We start from the raw sequence: 5,529 nt of genomic DNA on the forward strand, positions 1-5,529 counted from the left end.
GGCTAGGGATAATCCCGAGAAAATGTACGTACCTACAAGATATGTAGTATGTACCTAGTTAATGAATAAGAGCTTTCCTTTCCCTCCTCCTCCTCCTCCTCTCAAATCCCCCTTTTCATGTCTTTCAGTTCCTCTTTCATTTTCACTTTCTTTCCATTATCCCTAACCCTTCTTTCTTACCACTTCCTAACGATTTCTCCTCTTCTGAAGGAAGTCTCTTCCTTTTTCCTTCATTCCTTCTCTTCCTTTACATTACACTCCCTTTTCTTTATTATTCTTCGCTTACATCTCATCTTCCTCCTCCTCCTCCTCCTCCTCCTCCTCCTCCTCCTTCGTCTGTTGTTGCCATTTATAACCACTTGGTACATCACAAAGAGTAAGCTCTGTTTAACAACATCAATCCCCCTACATTACAGTTCAATTCAATCCAAATCAAATCAATTGTTTTTATTGTTCACATACATGATAGTGTGTTGACAATGTTTGGTTACCTACCTATATAGGTACATATATAGGTGCAATAAAGTTTGAGATTCTACTTCTGAATGGAGTGAAATGCAGCTTCGTGATTGGTTGATTGGTTTGCAGTAATAAAATAGGTGCACTCAATTTTCTTTACCGTCCTACATCCGGTACTTCTTCTTCTCCCTCTCCTCCTTCTTCTTCTTTGTCTCCTCCTCCTTCTTCCTCTTCTCTTCCTCCTACTCTTCTTTCTTTTTCTCCTTTTTCTTCTCCTTCTGTTCCTAGATTGTAGATATTAGGTTATTAAGTTACCCATTTTGTTCGAAAGATAGTAAAACTGGGTTGAGCGGAATCTCTCCCTCCCTCTCTCTCTCTCTCTCTTTCCTTCTCTCTCCCTATCCTTCTTTATATCTTTCCTTCTCTCTCTCTCCTCCTCTCTTCTCTCTCCCCATCTTTCTTTGTCTCTTTCCTTCTCTCTCTCTCTCTCTTTCTATTTCACATTTATTCTATTCTTGAGATTTGCCAAGTACCTATAATCAGCACCTACCTATACCTAGATATAATTATGTTAAGCTCGGAGGTTGGACTGGACCTTACTTTTGTACTTAAGTATTATCTATTATCCTTAAACAATCATATGGGTACAAAAAGTACTGTACTTAATACATAGTACAGTAGTAGAAGGGGAGAAAGAGGGACATAGAAAGAAATCTAGAGACAGGGAAGGAAAAAGAGAGAGAACTAAAATTAGTAGAAGGGGAGAAAGAGGGACATAGAAAGAAATCTAGAGACAGGGAAGGAAAAAGAGAGAGAACTAAAATTTATAATGCCTTTTGTGTTTTTTGGAGTTTAAAAAAGTTGGAAGAAAAAAAAAGGAGGGAGAGAGAGAAGATAGCTTTTGTATCATTTAATACATTGTTCCAACAGTGAGGGAGAGAGAGAGAGGGAGGAAGGGAGGGAGAGGGATATAAAAAACAGAAGATTTGTGTGTCACCTATTCGTATGTACAACCCAACATGGTGATAAAACGAGAGAGGGAGGGAGAGAGAGAGAAGGAAGGAGGGAGAGAGAGAAGAAAGAGGGAGAGGGAGGAAGGGAGGGAAAGAAAGAGAGAGAGTTTCATGACTGACCAAATGAAATAGCTTTTCTTTTTTATAGCTTTAAAACAGAAGATTTGTGTGTCACCTATTCGTATGTACAACCCAACATGGTGATAAAACGAGAGAGGGAGGGAGAGAGAGAGAGAGAAGGAAGGAGGGAGAGAGAGGGAGAGGGAGGAAGGGAGGGAAAGAAAGAGAGAGAGTTTCATGACTGACCAAATGAAATAGCTTTTCTTTTTTATAGCTTTAAATTTCGTTTCTTTACTTTCTTTGATAGGTTTTTGGGATTTTAGTCGGCCTGCAAAGAGCTTGTAAAGTCCTTGTTATTTATTTTTGAATCCAAGGGGGAAAAGAGGGCTGTAAAAAATGAGGTGGAAATCATCTTGAAAAAGAAGGGAAAAAATGAAGGTAGGTCATCCCACAAAAAGTAATGTGTAACAATAAAAAGTACCTGTCTAATAATAATAATAATAAAAAAAAAATATCCCACCTCAATTCTCGAAATAAATGACCGCAATATTTTCGTATGAATGCCCGGCTTTTATACGTGGAGTATGCAATATGCCATGAAAAAAATCCCTCCCCCTTTTTCCCTGTTAACCACCGAGTAAATAGTAAAAACTAAACCGCAAAGCGTTCTATTCTATTTCCCCCTGACTATTCATATTTAGTGAGTAAAGAGATTTTCCCCCCGTTGTTATGCTGAAAAGGCTGGAGGGATTGGTGGGAATTTTGTGAGACAATGGTGGGAATAAAGCATTAGGGGGAGAGGGAAGAAAAAAAAGGGATATTCTTTATTTTTTTAAGCTTCTTGCTTTAATAGGTTTATCTTTTTTGCTACTTATTACGAGAATTATTTTATTCCCTCCTCTCTCTCTCTCTCTTCCTCCCTCCTCTTTCGCTCCCTCCCTATATATCTTTCTCTCTCCTCTTTCCCTCCCTTTCCCTCCCGTTCTCTTTTATTCATTCCTGACGCAAAAAAGGCTAAGTGTATTTAGAAGGCGGAAGGTTTGGTTATTTATGGGCTTGTAAGTCTGCAAAGTGCTGGTGTGTGTGGTGATTTAGGGGCGATTCTTCTTCTTCCCCCCTTTCTGTGAAACAGTCCTTCAGGAGTGCCTAAGCTCTCGCAGGTCCGAAAACTGTTCGTTCGTTTGTTTGTCAGTCCGTTAGTTTGTTTATTTGTTCGAACGGTAGTAGGTATAATACCTAATACCCTACTTACTTCCAATACAGCAGTGACGTGTCCTCGAAAGTCAAATACAATAGTCCGTCCCTTATACCTTTTTATTACTATTGTAATAATAAAGGAAGGACGGACTAAAAATCAAAGATTTCCATTTCTTGGTTGGAAGTCCGAAAAGTCGAAGGTTTTTTTTTCAAGAGGTTTGATGGAGATAACTGTTAACAATGGAGGTCTTATCGTCCCCAAATTGAAGTGAGGAGGACGGAATAGGAAAAAGCCATCCAGGAACATCATCAGTGTAAAATTTGTCCCGGGCGAGAATCAAACCCGCGAGTGCTTGCTAGGTGGTTGCGCAAATTTTTGTGGCGATGGCGGACATCGAACCCGGGACCTTCTGAGTGACCACTTATTTGATCGTCGCCACTACCTTCATCTCTTTTAAAATTTTCCTTTTACTTAGCACTCTCTTTTTCTCTATATTGTCTTTTACCTTTAATCCAAATACTTTATCTTCTCTCATCTCTCTTTCCTTTCAATCCCTTTTCTCTTCCCTCCTTCACATCCCTCCTTCCTCTCTCTCTCTCTCTCTCTCTCTCTCTCTCTCTCTCTCTCTCTCTCTCAGCCATATGATTGTTTAAGGATAATAGATAATACTTAAGTACAAAAGTAAGGTTCAGTCCAACCTCCGAGCTTAACATAATTATATCTAGGTATAGGTAGGTGCAGGTTATAGGTACTTGGCAAATCTCAAGAATAGAATAAATGTGAAAGAGAAAGAGAGAGAGAGAGAGAGAGAAGGAAAGAGATAAAGAAAGATGGGGAGAGAGAAGAGAGGAGGAGGAGAGAGAGAGAAGGAAAGAGAGAGAGAGAGGGAGGGAGAGGCAAATAGGTATGTGTTAAATTAATTCCAACCAAACAGCAAACAAACTCGCTCTCACTCGGGGGTAATCAATTCTCCTGCGAGAGAGAGAGAGAGAGAGAGAGAGAGAGAGAGAGAGAGAGGGAGAGAGAGAGAGAGAGAGAGAGAGAGAGAGAGAGAAGTGACCACTACGCCATGGGAGCTGACAAAAGTTGCAGTTATTAATAACCCTTTTCACATTGGGTACTTAAATTTTTGACACCCTGTATACTTGTATGTTACTTATGTCTTGTGCGTGGTGAGTTGAATCTTACCTTCTTTATCCTCTCTTTAACCTTTCCTTCCTCTCTCTCCTCCTCCTCTTCTTCCTTCACCTTCTTTTCATCGTCTCTTCTTGTTCTCCTCCATCCCTTCCTCCTTAGTTCCTCTTCTCTTCTTTTCCTTCAGCTCTTCTTCCTTCTCTTAATCCTTCTCCTTTTCTTCTTGTTTCTTCTCCTCCTCTTCTTCTTCCTCCTCCTCCTCCTTCTTCTTCTTCCTCCTCCCTCTCTCCTCCTCCTTTTCCTGATTCTTCTTCACCTTCCCCTCATTTCATCTTTAAAAGTTTTTTCGTGTTGTGTGTAGATTTCTCCGTTCTTTATTTCACGTGTGCTCAAGTTTTCTTCTCTTTGTATTAAGAGATCGCTTGAAAGTTTGAGTGGTATGTGCTCGCACGAAATGGTGTGTGCTTGTAGTCCGTTAATGTACTTTTATTGCTTTCTATTACCCCCATGATGTTAGAAATGGGGATTCTAGATAAATCAGAAGCATTTTTGTTATTGGAAAATTTGGAACTTCTCTCTCACAATAATTTGGAACTTCTCTCTCACGCTGAACAAAGCAGAAAAAAAGAAGGAAAGTTGAAAACTTTTTTTTTATCAAAATAAACTAATCTCAAACTGTAAATAAGTACATATTATTATAAAAATAATAGATAATAATAAAAAAAAAATACGATGTTAGAAATGGGGATTCTAGATAAATCAGAAGCATTTTTGAGACGAGAGATTTCCTTGGCAGTTTAGAAGGGAAATGCTGCTTATGTGGGTTATGGTTGATTGAATTTAGTAGGTAGATATATGTATTGTTGGTTCCTACATTGAATGGTATGGTATTTACCTACGAACCTATATAGCTACAAGCAAAATGTTCAGAAATATTTCTACTAAAGGTATCGTATGGAAATAAGCACTAGGTAGCTAGGTGCATATATTGAAAGACTCTCTCTCGTATTCTCTTCTAAAGTAGGTATCACAGGATATTTGTTTTGTCTCTCTCTCTCTCTGTCCTATTCAATATTTTCACTTTACATCTCTCTCTCTCCCTCTCCCTTCCTCACTTTCTCTCTCACTTTCTTTGTATCTCTCCCCCTCTCTCTCTCTGTATCTCGTTTTTTCTCATTTGTTTCATAGTTCACCTCTTGCAATATCGCCTGTCTACTGTTTGTTTTCGCGAGAAAGATACATGGTGATGAAAAATACGGATAGGTAGGGGGAGGGAGGGAGAGAGAAAAGGAAGAGAAGATGAAGAAAAAGAAACAGGAGAAGAGGGAAGGAGGGAGAGAGGAGTTCTTCAACCCAGTCTCCTAAAAGTGGAACACTGGAACAGTACCACTCGTTTTTAGCTAAACCCCCTTTTAAGGATGTTTCTATTTTATTTTTTCTACTTTTTCTGTGTTTTTTCGCTCCAACGTGCTTTAGCCGCTAGCTGAGAGCGCAAAAACTATATAACGCCTGCAAATATGAAAGTTCTCGGAAGAGGATCCCAGTCACACCATTGTCGGATTAAGGGGAGCTCCCATGCAAAGATGCAAACGTATGGGTATTGTCTTTTCCCTTAATGCACACCTAATCCCACAACCACTCTAGGTACCTACTTCTTGTTCTTAC

This window comes from Diaphorina citri, unplaced genomic scaffold (assembly GCF_000475195.1).
Source record: "Diaphorina citri unplaced genomic scaffold, Diaci psyllid genome assembly version 1.1 scaffold1838, whole genome shotgun sequence".
Lineage (NCBI taxonomy): Eukaryota > Metazoa > Arthropoda > Insecta > Hemiptera > Psyllidae > Diaphorina > Diaphorina citri.